Source organism: Ptychodera flava, chromosome 5 (genome assembly GCF_041260155.1).
Source record: "Ptychodera flava strain L36383 chromosome 5, AS_Pfla_20210202, whole genome shotgun sequence".
In the NCBI taxonomy this organism is placed as follows: Eukaryota; Metazoa; Hemichordata; class Enteropneusta; family Ptychoderidae; genus Ptychodera; species Ptychodera flava.
This window is the reverse complement of record NC_091932.1, coordinates 5,439,952-5,457,239: the sequence shown is the minus strand read 5'-3', so window position 1 is coordinate 5,457,239 and position 17,288 is coordinate 5,439,952. Positions and strand designations below refer to the sequence as shown.

Here is a 17,288-nt window from a genome sequence, read left to right as displayed (position 1 = left end):
ATATATATATATATATATATATATATATATATATATATATATATACATATAAGTGTTTTAATGAAATTGTTGGCATGTCAGTTGTAAGATAGGAATTTCAAAGTGTCAATCTTAAAGTTTGAATACAGTACATTTTGAATGAGCTGTGAATGTATTTCACACTTTCTATGCTTAACCAGATGTCCTGAACTGTTGTACAGAAATGGATGTCAATCATTAATTATATTAATATCAAACAGGAAAAAGCAGTAAATCAAAAATTTTGATGGACTTGCCAGCTATCCAATTAAATCTCCTGAGGAGCCATAGAGAGGCATTTTAGCCAAATCTGATGTGTGCAGAGTCTGAGATGACCTTTTTTTGTAACATTGATATTTGTGCATGTTGCTTTCTCATACTGAATTCTCATAGAGAGAACAGAAAAGTATCAGGAATTTGTCATGCTTTTCATATGAAGTGCAGATTTCATAATAGTACACTTTCACTTAGCAAACATCAAGATATCACTGGCATATATCTCTGATATATTAACCCTTTCACCCCAGTTCTCTGTATACAGGTCCAACTTAACCATAGAAAACAATGGATTTGGGACAAACCATGGTGGTGAAAGGGTTAAAGTATGGCGCCCGAAGGGCGCGGAGAAAAATATTGAACATCCTGACATCTCTGATATATATGTCTTGTATATTAAAGTAATGCACAGGAAGGGTGTGCTGAAAAATGTCTGATATATTAAAGTAATGCGCTCGAAGAGCACGCTGAAAAATATTTAACATACATATATCTCTGATATATGTATGCTTGATATGTTAAAGTTGGGCGTGCTGAAAAATATGTCTGATTGTTAAAGTTACGCGCCCGAAGGGCGCGCCGAAAAATGCAACTGGATGAAATTTGTGGCTGACACGATGCATTTTAGGCAATGATGAGCCTGTGTCGAAATTCAAAACACACTGACCCCCCCTATTGGGCATTTCAAAACATGGTGACCCCCCCTATCACCAAAGTCAAAAACAGGGTGACCCCCCCCCCCCCCATGAATCACCGGCCCCCCAGGCCGAAGAAACTGACCGTCCATTAGCCGTAACTTTGGTCGTTTTTAAATTTTTTTTGTGTTCTGTGTATCATCTGCAAGTTTCTGGTTTGAATCCCTGAACCATGGAGAAATTCCTAATATTTAGTTCATAAATATACCCTATATGAGTATAATCTGCATTGTTATTGTTTAAATTTTGTATTCAGGTCCGGACTAGAATACATCAAAGTTTATCAACAATAACAATGGTCATTTCACATATACAGGCTGTGTTGGCAAGAAAGACACCGGGCGTGGTCATGATGATTGGATTATGGTAAAATTCTGTAGTTGATACATTGAAACAGAGTAGTGAAAAATTAGTCAAAAGTTACAGCTAAAAACCCAAATATTGTATATATTTTGTGAAATCCGACCCTGTACAGTACACAGTCATTATTTGCATAATAGTCACGTGACTAATGTTTTGCTGAACCTTCCAAAAGTCGTTGTTTCCTCCCTCTAGCGAACACGCTGCACGATTCACGATTGAAATTTGTGCATTGACAAGTCTTGGTAATATCCTTCAAATCCGTGTCTGGGATTTCCTTTATATGCCTTTGTTTTGTGTTATACACAATAAAAGGGGTTAAATTAAGGTGCTTTTCAAGGAATTGTAATTGTCCCGCCATATAATTTGAATGGAGACTCAGACAAAAAATCGCAGACAAGAATTTGATCATGCCTTTGATCACCAAATACTATACAGAACGTATCATTCAGTTCTTTCCTCGATATCTTCAAGTTTATAAAGAGAAAGGCTGTGTACCTGACCGTTGACTGTATATAGGAGACGCATTAATCATGCCTATAGTCCAATTATTCATAAATAACCCACACTTTCGGAGATTTGCTGTCGCTGACAGTTCCATTCCTTATTGATTTTTGTTGAAAACGTAATAGTTGACGTAATGTGAACATTATTTCAACAGATAATAAACATCAAACTTTAAATCAGCGAACAGTCTTTTGGGAAATCCTTTTTATGGCTAAACCAAAACTATCGAGAGTCATCACCACAGAAACACTCATTGCCACTGTTAAGTGCTGCAACAGTCTTCCTCTAACCCGACACGCTCTGATACATCCTTGTATTGTGACGTCACTCCAAGGTCTCAGCCATGTCATAGCTACATGTATGGGAAATATTCTAATATGACTTTCCTTGTATCGACCGAGAAAGTGCGGATCTGCGAAGGAACAAAATTGTGATTTATTGGGGCTGTCATTTGTAGCATAAATTTGACAAAATATTTTAAGTCACTAACAACAGTGATTCACAGTTCAGTTTTATTACTATGGTATAACATGTTCATGTCTCCAATTAGGTCAATAAAGGCATCAAGTTCACAAGTGCCATATCAAACGATGTTTCTTGATGATATCCATCAAGTGGCAGCAAGTTTTCAATTGAACAATTCTTTATTAGTCAGGGACAGCAGTTCAACGGTTGAACTGTTTATCTTTACTCCATATTTGCCAGCAACTTACACTGTACATGTATTGCTGACACACCGCAAAGGTCACAACAGCAGAAATTTTTACGTTTAGGCTGACTCAGCTGATAGCATTTAAACAATGCAAACAATGGTACCGTTGCTTACAGGGGTAGGGGTCAAGAGATATTTTAGAATTTTTGGAATGAAAATATTATCGAAATTGTATACGTGACGATTCAAGGCAATGTAAGACGCTCTTTGACGTGACGGATAACTAATGTCAAAATTTATCATTACTTATACTGACCCCTTGCAAATACGCACGTTGGATGAAAAGTTTTGAGCTTAACTATGAAGGAGCCATGCTACATCAACAAAGCTTGATTTGCATTTATTTCAACTCTTCAGATGACCAACTGAATGGTTTATTTTCAGTTTGCTGTGTATTTGACTGCTGATACAAGACTTACGGGAGGCAATAAAAAAAACAAGTAAAGTTGAGAAAAAATGTGTCTTGTGTTCCATCAGGACAATGCTCTACCCCACAAGTCAGTCATTGCCATAACAACAGTGTGTGACTGCGGCTTCAAACAAATAAAGCAACGTATCGATACTGACTCTATACCAAACATGGTCCTTGACAAAATAAAAGCAGCAGATCATTTCTTATATAAACTATTCCATCCTCAGTTTTTACAATTATGACTTTTGCACAGTCAATCATTACGTGTCAGGTAAAAAACACATCACCGTTTATACCATAGACGGTAGAGTGGGGCCTCTACAGTCTATGGTTTAAGCAAAGTAAACTTGGCTCTTCTCGTATTTCTTCTTTGAAGCCTAGGTCATTTACCTTGATTTCAACTATCTCCAAATTTTCTCTGAATCAAATCAAATACAGCATATAAAAATGCTATCATATGAGAAGGAATGGGCGTTTGAGTTGGTCATGAAATTGCTAAATATAGAGGTAGTGTCTTTTTCATGTCCTTTTTGGAAAACTTACTGTAGTGCTAAATTCTCCTGTGTAAGAGAACCCATTCTTGATTTAATAATTCTTTGAGAATGTTATTCTAAAATAACAAACATGCACCATGTTAGTTGTCTTGTTTGCAAATTTATTATATTCCTTGATTTGAGATTTCACTGAGAACTTCATCTTACAATAAGAAATGAACCTTGTTAATTTCCTTGTTTGCACGTTTATTCAATATTCTCGATTGAAGAATTCTCTGAAAACTTCATTCTTAAAATAAGAAACGCACCATGTTAATTTTTTTGTTTATGTGTGCATCGTATTTCTTAATTTAAATATTCTCTGAGAACAGTATTAAACTCTCAAAATAAGAAACACACCCTGTTAATTTTCTTGTTTGCATCATTGTTGTATTTCTTATTTTAATAGTTGTATTTCTTGTTTTCGGATAGTATTTTCAAACAAGACATTATTTCTAGCTATACTCCCAAATTACTTGTTTCAAGAATATGGAGAAATCTTAGAATAACAAAAAATTTCAATATAAGAATATTTTCTAGAATGTGTAAGATTTCAGGATGAAGATTTTTTTCTTGTTCAAATGATGATTGAGAAAATAAAATTCTTGATTTGATTTTTATGTTTTCTTGTCTGTTCTTAAAATAAGAAAATTAGTCATCTTGAATTAAGAAAAGTGCAAATAAAAAGAGAAAATTTTTTATTGATATAGGAAAATATTTTCTTATTTTAAGAAATAAGGCTATCTTGATTCAGGAAAACTTTTCTTGTTTCAAGATATTTAATATCAAGAGAGATAAGCTAAATTTTCTGGCTATACTCCAGAGATAAAATTTATTAATTCAAGATAAATTTTCTCAATATAAGATTTTTTTCTAATTGTAAGAAAAACATATTTGGCATTGCACAGTAAGTAAAACAATATGCCACCAAAGGGGTTTGATTATTAATCAATGTCCAAGTTTATCATCAGTGATTTCTTTTCTGTGTTCCATTCAATAACAATGCCTGAAGGAGCAGTAAACACTTTGAATGAAATGGTACAGCAAAAATGATCACCATTAACACCCTGGAGGCAAAAAGTAAACAAAGTTTATAAAATTTTGACATATAATGCATGGACTTACATCAGCAAGGAATTGCAGCAAATCATGAGAATCTCCTAGTAAGTCTTTTCTATTTTTGGCTTTGTCTTGCAAATAATTCCATACTTCCAATACTGTTATCTTGTTGATTTGCGATGTTTTCAGCATTCTCACCCGGGTATGCCTCTTGCAACTCTGCAGAGTCATCAAAGGCAACTTGCATCTAGTCACTGAAAGATGAGGAAATTTTCATGACATACCTGAGACGGCAGGTCATTGCTTATATTAATATGACCGCTACAGATCATATACATTTTCATATATTGGTTTTGACTGAAACACAGTGGCATACTTTTCAAAACCACACGATATCAGCGTTGATAGTGAAAAGTTCAACAGTTCATTGACAAGGGATAGTAGCCTTGTGAAAAGATCAGTGATAAACAATACAGCTGCTGTTCAGAGTACACAGTTAACCCTTTTCCTGCTAGACAGTATCACTTCCCCATCAGCCAAGTCAGTAAAAAGCGGTATTGAGCCAAAACATGACATATTTTCACCCACTTGGCTTGGTCTGTTATAGCATCTTGCAGTATTTTTGTTTTCAACAGCTTTCAAATGTAGAGTATTATGTTAAGATACACCGTATGGAATATGTCGTGTTTCATTAATTTTAACCATCTTGACCTGGTTGTAAAATATGGATTTGGCAGGAAAAGGGTTAAAGCAATAATTTTTACAGTAATTTTCTAACACTTTCACCTGAAAAAATATCACAATGGCTGTGCTGTTGGACAACATAGTGGATCAAAATTTTAAAGGCTGACTTCCAATGAAAAGAATGAATCATATATTCAAAACCTACATGTATCGTATCTGCATCCTGACGGATTGACATGTAGGCAAGAGATCTAACAAACATGTCATGTCTCTCTTTGCTTTTATCTTTCACTTTCTGTCTTCTGCCGACAGCTTGTCTGCTTTACAGTACACACATTTTCTTCAAATCCGTGACTGTTTTACGGTACACCAATTTACATCCTCTCTTGAAACTCAATGTGGAGAAGCAAAATGAGTTGCTTACTGTAATTTGGTGGACATATCAATGGGGAAATTTCTTCTGTCATCTTGAAACACCAGAGTTTTCTCAAAGCGTTCATACCTGTTCAAAAGTCCTTCAACTTCTTCAACAGTTGTCTGTAAAACAAATTTATAAGCATGATGGCTAGAGAAGAAATGTAATATTTGCTGAGAAAACCTTGAGCAATCAGCAAAGAATTCTGGCAAGATATAAGAAGGAACATTGCAATGGCAATCTTGTCAACGTGAAAATCAGTGTGCAGGCAGACGTAATAACACCAATGGCAGTAAAACTGTGCTATAACGTGTTTACCTCTACAAACACATCTAAAAACATCAATCTAAATAACGCACACTGATCATACATGTACCTTAAGCATCGAGCAACCTTGCAATTCTAAGTCTATCCTCTGCCACATCAAATGCATTGTTGAGATTTCCTTGGGATCAAGTTTGTTGTATCTCATCAAATCAGGCCTACAATTTAGCAAGTATTCCTAGCGGGGACCACAATATGTGTTCTTCTAAACTAGTTTAACTGTAGCCCTAATAAAATTCATTCCTCATACACTGTAGAAACTATACTGAACAATAGATTAACACCACTGTCTATCTGACAAAGACACCTGGATTCTTATGAAACAGTTGACCAAACAAGACAGAACATAATCTCCACAAAGAATTTAGTGAAGAGAGAAACCAAGTACTCACAAGAGAACCTTTGGTGATATGAGGCTCATAAACCGGCACAAACTGTCAAATGTTACAAGTTATAAACCAGACTGTGGTGAAAAAAATTCTTTACACGTTCTCTGTGCATCTTATATCATCTTCATACCAATTCTGTTGTACATGTAGGATTGATAAGATTATCTTGGAAATTGTACACTATGAGCAAATACCGGTAGTTCACACTTACTTTTTATCAATAGAGACATGACAGAGACTTGTGCAATGAGAGGTGTCTTCTTTATTGTTTAATGAGACATACCAAACGTAAATCTATTTTCAAAACATAAAATACTATGGTCTTACCTGTGTACATGTATTGAAAACCAAGCCATCCCTCAAACCAGATGTAAAGTGTATAGACACCTGGGTACCTGTGAGCAAAAGTTAAAATGAAATGAATGTTGAGATACATTGTACCTTCCTTTCTGTTTTCCTTATTTCACAGACAGTGTCTTAATTCTGTGGTTGATGAGTAATACCGGTATTAGGAGAGGATTAAATAGCCTTCTACTAACATATTGCAATGACAGATTTCCACTTCAGGATCTTTTGCCATCCCTGACTGTACTAGTCTGTACAAATTAACATGTCCACAGAATCCTTAACTGACTTTCAACAGTGTTTTGAGTCTCTGAAGAGAAAAATCATTTCATCTTTTTTTTCAGTGTTTTACATCATGGCTACTGCCAGGTGGACTTACCCAGTTGTCTTCCTTCAACATCATAGTAAAAATGCAGTCAAGGACAGTGTGCTCACATTCGGTTTGAATTGGTCAATTCGAGAAATATTTAAACCAGGAAAAACAAGAATGACAAAAGCAAATAAGGTCTCCAACTTAGGTACTGGCATGGAGGTCATCTTTAGGAACATGCATATCAACTTCTATAGCAATGGGACAAGCAGATCCTAAATACATAAGCAAATGTCAACAACAAAAAATAGACAGAGAAGGTTTGATAAAAAGAAAAGGTGGGAGTGGGTAAAAAAATGTACAAGGGATCTGGTAAAAAGTAATGCTACCTCATCAATCTTCTAGACCCTACCCCTCCTGAATATCAAATGTTCCATCCCTTGGTATTACATAACGCCAGATGAATTATTTACAACCTTGTGGTTGTAAATACAATGTGAGTGTTATCATTCTAATGTAAACAGCACTTAAGTTAGTTACAGATGGTGAAATGCCTTCCTTGTGGGCGGTGATTACAACATCTGGAATTATCCTGGATCCAAATTTCTCATCAGTTCTTGTATGTCTTACATAGAAAAGTTGCAAAAATTGGTCCGCAATGAAAAAATTCACCTCAGCTTTGTTTTCTGGATCAAATTTTCCTAAAAATTGATACCAACTATGACAAAATTATGTTCACAGCCTTCGAAACTGTCTCACAACATATCCTGGGTTGGTGAAGGTCATTTAAGGTCACAAACTGAGAAAATTACCTAAAATATACAAATTTGGGGGTTTCCCAACACTTTGAGCAGAAAATTTATCTAATATAATAACATCCCTCGGGACTTTATACCAATTACAAAGCTATCAAACAAGTTATTTTGAGAACAAGTTTTCTTGACCAAAATACAATATTATCTTAAAAATACAAATTTGTATATTTCAGGACAATTTCCAGATACATGTATCTAACTATTGTCATCTCTGTACATCTGTGTACCAAATATAAAAGCTGTCTGTCCATGAGTTTTAAAAAGAAAATACTGTTTAAGATTTTTTGACCAAAAATGACAATATTGCTCCAAAATAGTAATTTTCCCCAATTTTGTCATAATTTCAACAAATTAGAAGAGTAACAACCTTGCAAAGTTCCAACCCAAATTTGAGAGCGATTGAGCTGGCGGTTTCAGAGAAGAAGAATTTTTACTGAAAATGAGAAAAATCACCAAAAAATTCAGTAAAAATACAAAATTAAGGATATCTTCACAATATTCATAAAACTGTATAAGGTTCACCTAAGGTACTTGCACACAAATTTTCAAAGCAATCAAAACAGCGGTTCTCGAGATATTAATTCTTGACCATTTTCACATTTTGTAAGCTCATTTGCATAATTTTGGCAAATTTTGGCAATGCAGACTTCATTTGAACAAAATCCCATCTATAGCCCAGGATGCATCAACACACCAAATACCAAGCTGAAACATGCAGCGGTTTGCGTGTTTTTGATGTTGACGGACATACTGTACGTACATACATACACACATACATACAGACGCCATCGACTTCAGCTTATACGATAAACTCACATTGGTATAACCAAATGTGAGCTAAAAATGTGTTCAGGTGACCTGGAGTTAAAATAATAGAAGTAAAATTTACATTTTATCTTAATCATGCTGTATAGCTGCAATATTTTTCGATGACCTTCACCCCTTCCCCTCCCCTCTTATTAGCACAATGTACCTGAATGTTAAATTCACATCATCAGTAGTATAAATGTAACAGGTAACACAACGCTGGAATGATCAATATTTTGATGATTTTTGATGCTGCAAAGTATGTTGACTCTTGTCATATTTTTATTTTGATTGGGAATGCTGTAAATTTTACCCATAATATGTATCACTTGTCTTGTAAACAGACATACCTGTGTATCAGATGATCATGCTTTGGATTGATATAACACAGAGTTGAATCGAATAAATGTGTGATAACAAATGCAATAAACACAGCATCATACATAATTTGAGTGATGGCATGTCAAGCGTCAATCAAAAAAATGATTGCCTAGGTTTAACAGTAAGTTTTGAAAAGCAGTCTTATCATTAATTATGTCAAAAGTTACAAAGTGTGACTGACATTCTTGCAAGAGTTTTTATTTCTAATTGAGGTTGCTGTGCCTGATATAATTTGTATAAAATCACCAAGCTGAGTATTACAGAGCATCATTTGTCAACATGACTGCAATTTTTTTAGAAATTAATATGCACAAATTACACAACATAAAATATAGATATTAACAACACAAACACAGTAGGGCACAAACACACCTTTGATATTATTAACCATTTCAAGGTCTAATAGTTGCATGGTAAGTCATAGCAATACAATGTACTGCTTTCATTACTTTGTTCTGGATAACAAGGGTGTTTATCCCCAAATGTATGATTTCATTATAGCTTTGCAAACAGGATGCATGGTGTGCAAAACACACTGCTATTATTGAGAAGTGATTTCGAGCAGACCAAAATTAATTTTACACCATGCTTGCAGGAGTGTAGCAAGAATGCCTTTAACAAACTGAACAAAAGTAATAGAAGACACATTTTAAGTTACAGCTGATGGAACTTTGATTTTCTGGTTGGTGAAATGAAATTACCTCATCATCATCATCATCCAGTTTAACTTCTTGAATATGATAGTCCAGATCAAACCTAGGACAAGTAAATACAATGGACATATCAATACAGTACATGTAGATGTATTTGTAAAATTTACAAAAATATAGTGAAGTTTCAAATCCTGGTTTACCATGCTAGATTATCATCAGTTACCTCATGACGATTGAAAAAAGTGAAACCAACAAAATGAAGTTCAAAATCATAACAAAATATAGATATAAAATCCCACCCTATAACCAGTATCCAACCATACTGGATTGTTTAATTTGGATGGCTATCATGTAATTATGGTATGGTTAAATATCAAAATGGTAATATTGAGCTTACATGTACATGTAAGGGCCCTCTCACACCTTGACGATTTCGCTAGCATATGCCAACATATCAAAATTTTTCTGAAATGCTGGCACATGACATATTCTTCAATTTTGGGCATAGTGTATTCATAATCCTTTATATGCATTTTATTTATTTACAGCATCACTTTATTTTCTGCAATATTGTGTTTTTCAAGATATTGCAAAAACTTGAGTAAAAGAGGACAAGTTTGCAACAGACTTGACCCGTTTTGCATGGGATTGAAAAACACCAAAGTGCAGTGGGGGGTGTTGGTGCCTTGTGAAAGAATAGCATTATATTGCTACATGTAGTTGAGTAGGTTTGGGTGATGGTGTCTATAAAAGACGTGTGTGTTTTGTTCTGATCAAAGTTACAAGTCCAACAGCACTGTTATGTACACCATAAATACTAGTATACACTATAATACAGTGTATCTTACATTATACCATGCTGTCATTTCTGTTGGTTTTCCTACAGTTAAAGTATCATTCAGTATGTTTCCAAATTTCAACACTACCAAACGAATGGTAGGTGGACCCTCAGTCAATACGACATGTAGTGTCATGAAAGCCCTCCTCAAAGAGAATGAATTTATGCAGGCCTGAAATAGCGAGGGAACTGCTGTATAGTTGTATGGCCTGTATTGTTGCTGAAGTCATAGAGACTGGGCTCATCTTTCATGACTTTATGTACATGTACAATGTAACTTGCCGAGAAGTTGCACTTGTAGCATTTATACAATTACATTCATGACAATATGTTTCAATGTCCAAATGTTATACTTTGCCTGTATTGGTATTTTGATAGGCTTATCCGGATTGTAACTAGTGGGACTATTGTCAAGACAGATGAATATGGTGATTCCGATACATCAAGCTGACCACAGACGTACCACACACCAGAGGTCTTGTATCAGATCATACAGTAATGACCAGTAAAATATAGTGTAAGGGGGTAGAGGTTTTGGGCTGTCCATTTTCTTTCATGCTCTGATTTTATTTGTATCCTACAGAACTGTTGTGTGGCACTATTAATTACCCAACATGCACTCATACTACTGTTAAGATACTAAGATGTACTGGTACGGGTATATTTTCATTTGGCTTATCATTTTAATTTGCAAATAATAGGCTAATGGTTAAACATGTTCCTTTCACTTTGTGGTAATGTTTTGTTTATCGTGACCCATCCATTTTTTCACCTTACAAGGGGAACCAAAAAGACAAACAGGCTATTGTCATGTTGCTTTCCTTTGCTTTGCTTTCTGTCTGTCTGATCATTAAATTACCTGTACTGCATTGTAATAGGCAACAACAATATACTCACAACTTGTGAGAGATATATAAGCACTGAGTAGTAGGAACTGGTGATGGCAATCAGGGAATACAAGGTACAAATAAACTACGTAATTTTGAGTATCTTCTGTTTTGTTTATTTTTTATGTATTATTACAGATAATATAGAGCTACAAACAATCAAAATCAGTAAAATACAATGCATTTGACTAGAATGGTAAAAAGGTTACAAAAACTGTTTCTTTACTAATGTGATTTTCTTTTTTTACAGGTGTATATCTGTAAAAAAATGGAATAATTGAGGGATCGTCTCAGATTGTTGCATAAGTTCAAGAAATTAAATTCATTCATTTAGATCAAAACCCACTCCGCCCTCTCCTAAACGAACGTTCAATAATGTGAAATGTTGATGTCTGCCTGAGAGTACAATGTAGCAATGACAGCCTCTGATAGCAGTGATGCTTTACACTGAGCTGTTTTCAGTATTCTTGATTTTGTTTTGTTGATCTCAGTTTTTGCTATTTTATCCAGCAAGAGCTTCATTTCCGTAATCTTTGAAGAAACTTTCTCTTTCTCTTCATTGATCAGAGATTTTTGTCCTTTTTTTGGGAAAGGTTATCATATTCATTTTGTGTCTGTTTGAGTAACAAACACGACTTTGCGACTTGAAGTAGTGTTACCATGAATCCTTCAACACCAGTTACATACGTCATCAGCCAAGAGTTTTGCATGGTATACGCCAATACAATTCAAAAACTCAATGATTCTTCACCTTCAAATTGCTGAAATGATGAGAACTGTGATACTTTATTTTCCTGCACACCTGAAGCATCAGCCCATGATTTGGTGGTGTAATTGATCAATGTTCAGTAGTACTTGTGGTTTCCATTTTTTAAACCAATGTTGTCAATACGTCTCCAGTCACACAAGTTGCTCTGATGTTTCTTGTAAATCCATACTGTTTGGAAACATTACTTTCCTTTTCTTCTTGTTCCTTTTTCTTATCAATATATTAAGTCATATATTTTTCCAGCTTTCCAGCGTCAAACTCGTATACACATATTTTTCCAGCTTTCCAGCGTCAAACTCGTATACACTTTTCCAATCCTTCCAGCATCCCTGTGCTTTTTCCGTTGTTGACAAGTCACCCTCGTGTACAAACATGTAGGCCTACACAAATTTTTTTAGTCATTATTGTGATTTTCAAAGAATTACTTTGAGCCAGCAACTGGTTTACCAACTAGAATCATTTGTCCAGGGGATTTTTTTTTTCAACATTTTTGCTGATAATAATGCATCTTGTAAAGACTGCAGTATTCAGTGTTTTGTCAACACAGTGAGAGTGAAATTACCCAGTATGGTTAGAGTAGGCAAATGCTTATAGCACATTTAAATAATAATACTTTTTATCTTTATAATTTGATGAATGAAAGGTTTGGGATACAATGTTACTGTTGGTAAATTGTATTTGGGATGTGAATGAGCTGGAAACTGTTACTGTAGAATTTGTTGGCTCAAGTGTGCAGTTTTTGGGGTTTTTTAGACACAAAGAACTTGTGATCACAAAATAAAGGTGCAAAAGTGAAGTTCTCCTCGGGAACAAACGAATTTCGCTTTTTGAACTTTAATGCGACAATCTGAGATGGCACCTAACATACCACTGAATAGATTTAACTCTTTAGAAAGGTTACATGTATACCAATTTTTTCTCTTACAGGTGTATATCTGGGAAATAATGGAATTATTAACATACCATTCCTTTGAGTATTTTAAAAGTAATACTATTTATAAACATTATACAAATTATTTCTTTACTAATTTGTTTTTATTTCTCTTCCAGTTGTACTAGAGATCACGAAAGCATTTCCTTTCGGCATCTTGCTTTGGTGATATTTTTAGTGATTTGCTATGGAGGTTGGTACCCCCACTGTAAAGGAGGCTATCTCTCTCTGGGGAGAGTGTACCAGGGTATAGAAACTTCAAGTGGTGTGTGTATGTATTGGAGAATTTAGCACAGCACTTTAGCCCCATAATTGGTGTCCCACAAAGTAATATCAATACCTCAGAGTCAAAGACAAAGCTGTACCATCTCAAAACGAAGGTCAAGATACAGTGAGGTGCCTAAAAAGATAGTTTCTTGGCCATGCCATTTGATGTACCAGTTCTGAAACCCTACACCAATCCAAAGCCCAGGTCTGAAGATAATTCAACCATGGTGTTATAAGAAGTGATAGCTGGGTTGGCCAAAGATGTCAAAATGCTTCAGAAAACCACAGAACAGAAAGATAAGCAATCTTCCAAAACCCAGAGTCCTGCTGATGTGCAGCGTGCTCGGAAGGTCATGCATTGTATCTGATTGGTCGATTGTCATTATTCACAGTAAGTTATGGGGTTTATTTGTGTTATTCAATTATAATGGTAAGATTCAGCCATCCAATTGGATAACAGCTTATGTGATGCTGCACATCAGCCCGAGAGTGCTAAAATCAAAGATAGAAGCACGATCCAAAAAGGCTAACAAAGGCACAGTAAGTGAGGCTACCCACAATTCTCCATGATCTGTACACACGGAGATTACTCACTGAACTGAAGCAAATTTCTTCTGTACACAGAACAACTCGGTCCATATTTCAAAATTCTGGCAACATAGTTCTGATAATCATAATTTTCTGATTTCTCACTGTGAATAATGAGAAGATCAACCCTTTTTCTGCGGAGGAGATAGCAATTTTGTAATTTTTGTCGACATAGATTTTTGACAGCCATACACAATATTTTCAAGGAAACTAAGGGAAATGCATCTGTGTTGGCAAAAGAAAGGGTATTGATTTATTTAATGTTTGTAACAAAGAAAATTTGCATGTCTGACAGGTGGTATGATGAGACCATCTTAGTTGCTGATAACTATCTTGACAAGTGTGCAATTTTTAGCACCTCAGAACATCGACTTCTCATTCAATGTACTCTTGAATTTTAAACATAATCAATAATTTTGGAATATAGTTTTAACAAATAATCCTGAACTTAAATTGTAAGTTAAAAATTGTTAAGAAACTGATAAAGTTGAAAAAGCCTTTAGCAAAAAATGTCTGAGTGAACAAATCAAGGGGAATTGTGGGTAGCCTCACTTACTGTGAAAGGTCCAGGTGGAAAAACATCAGCTGCAAGGAAAGTTGTCAAGGGCTCAGGCCAAATTACGTAATTAAAGTCCTCTATACAAGCTATTAGCAGTATACCGGTACTATTTGAAATGGGACACATTATAACACCAGAGTTGAATGAACATCAGGCTAAGAAGACATGTACAGCAACTTGTGTCTAAAAATGTCCATCTGAAAAAAGCAGTAAAAGTACTGGAAGATCATGAAAATGAATATTGCTTACAAGCCAGTACAAAGACAGGCTGCTGAAGTGAATGAACATACTGTACAGCTCAGAAATGTCACCAGTGAGTCTCAGAATGAGTTTTTGAAAAAGTATAGTCAAAGAAAATGCCATACTGAAATGTATGATGAAGACAACAGGTGTTACTCAGAATCTCTACGGAAATGTGTCATGAGTCTGGACAATCATCACATCACTACATCCAGAATAAGTACAGTATAATTAGAGAAGGTTCTGAAAATTGCTGTAAGAGTGCAAACTCTCTTCTAGTCATCAAATGATTGACAATATAATGGATTCGCCGGTGTTTATGGCCCAACAACAAATAGCACAGACTCTAGCCCCCTCTGAACACATTTGTCTATACTAAGATGAAACAAAACAATTCAGCAAGACCTTCAATACTTATGTCATAACAGACCAAGAGAAGAACATGTATGTTTTGGGATTGTGCGATATAGCTGATAAGTCATCACACATCTTGCTAAGCACTTTCAAATTAATTCTGGGAGACATTGAGGCCTCAACTTCAAGTGGTGTGGCCACAACACTTCTTGGGCACATTTCTAACATGATGAGTGATACAGCTAGCAATAGCTTTCAGTGAGCTGCTGGAAAGCTATAGGAAAGAAATTCTACCAAATATGACAGAGAATTGGCACCTATACTGACAGAGGAAGAGCAACAAAGCTATGTCAAGATGAATAATCTTTTTTTGTGCTTTACATATTTTAGTGAATTTTGCCTACTGCTCTGCAGAAGTCTTTCAAAAGTTTGAGAAGGAATATATCAAATGAGGGATGTGTTGCATTGATACAGTACCGGTACGTGCGGCTGCTAGCGTTTCTCCAGCTGTTGTGAAGAGAAGTGGCTCATATGCAGATTTCTTGACGCTTGTTTCTTCTTTAGGTTTCACGAACAACATAGTTTCTTTCAGAGATAATCGTTTCAACATTCTTTTTCTTTTAGACTGTCACATTTATTTTCATTGCACACACATTGCAACATTCTTACACACAGTACCGGTACATGGTGCCACAAATGCCATGCAGACTGCAGTTCTCCAGTCCATACAGAACCTACATGTATGTTATCTGGCAGGGTTGAAAGTGTTGGGCCTTTTAGACAAGCTTGTTACTGGACCATACTGGAGAATCGTCCATGGCCTAGGGAAGTACAAATGTCTTGGATCTTTCAAACTGTACATGTACAGCTGAGCTGATGGACTTTCCTTGCGTGTACTGCACAGAATGCAACTGACTTTGTCCAGGAGTCTGATAAGCCATTTGATGACCAGTCACTTCATGATGATCAGTACCTAGATGCCCTTCTCAAAGACACACCCAACATTGATGAGCTAGCAGTTTCCCTGGCACAAACAACATGCCCTGCACTATCTAACGTGCCATGAAACATCAGCTCCCTCATGGCAGACTATTGGCAGCTGTTGGAGATGACAAGCAGAGAGATGACAGCCATTACAATGTATGTGGTTCCACACAATAAATTGCTCGAATTTGTTTTTGGAATTGTTAATTTCCTGCTACACTATTGCCCCAATGCAACTACTCAGTCAAATGAGGCATTTTGTTAGGAAATATATTCTTGTATTACGTCATTATTAGTACAGTGTCTTACTATAGATACTCTGATAGCATTCCTTCTAAGACTAAGCTTTTAGGCACCGCTTCCTATCACTGTTTATTTTACCAACCAGAGATTCCATCTGCTAAGACAATATGTCTAATCCATCATGTGCCTTTCTCATGACTCATAGACACTTTTCCCGCCAAAAGTGCTTTATCTACGGGAACCTCGCCTTCCCTAAGCAGAGACTTTTCCACCCTCAACAGAGACTCTTCACGTCACTGGACTCTATGTACGGTCTCTCACCCAAGTGTTATGCTTCACTGTATTAGCCACTGTCTATTATATTAGTATAGAATAAAGTAGTCATTTATAGTATTAGACGACTTCGTCTCCCGACTGCTTACTCAGACCTGGTCATATTCCACACATAATTTCTGGTGCCGAGACCAGGATTGCGAGACTACCTACTACAGCCTGAAGCATACTTTCAATGATGCCAAGAAACGGAAACTCCTCCGGGTCCTCCGGATCCAAGGAAACTAAAGAACTGGAATACCAAAGAAATGGAAGACGCGATCGGATAACAACACTTCTGAAGCAAGCGGACAACATAACCTCCAAGGAAAACCCCACAAAAGAAGAAATTGAAACCCTTTCCAAAGTCACCAACAACGTCTCGAACAAGCTAGAGATCATCAAGAAATTGGACGACGAAATTTCTTCACACATCAAAAACAACAACGAAAAGTTACAAGAAGAGTTTGAAGCAGCAGACGAATACGAAGATCTCATCACCAGTAAGTTGAAGCTTTATAGACAATTTATTGGAGAACATACTGACGAGCCGACTAGTTCGAATGTATCGTCGACTTCGTCGCCGGCGCCAAGTTCTGCGCCCGTTTTTAGACACAAGGG

At 35.9% G+C, this 17,288-nt stretch overlaps 1 long non-coding RNA gene across 4 annotated transcripts in view; it reads right to left on the bottom strand.

Annotated features, from left to right (window-relative positions):
• Positions 1–1,409: 1,409 nt before the first annotated feature.
• The window catches only part of LOC139132822 (uncharacterized), a 37,440-nt gene continuing 21,561 nt past the window's right edge, over positions 1,410–17,288 (bottom strand). For all 4 annotated transcript variants that reach the window (XR_011552452.1, XR_011552450.1, XR_011552451.1 and 1 more), the window contains 5 exons: positions 9,744–9,798; positions 6,712–6,779; positions 5,681–5,793; positions 4,639–4,826; positions 1,410–2,268 (listed from right to left, as the gene is read on the bottom strand). This is a non-coding gene — a long non-coding RNA (uncharacterized lncRNA). The remainder of the gene's footprint in view (positions 2,269–4,638; positions 4,827–5,680; positions 5,794–6,711; positions 6,780–9,743; positions 9,799–17,288) is intronic.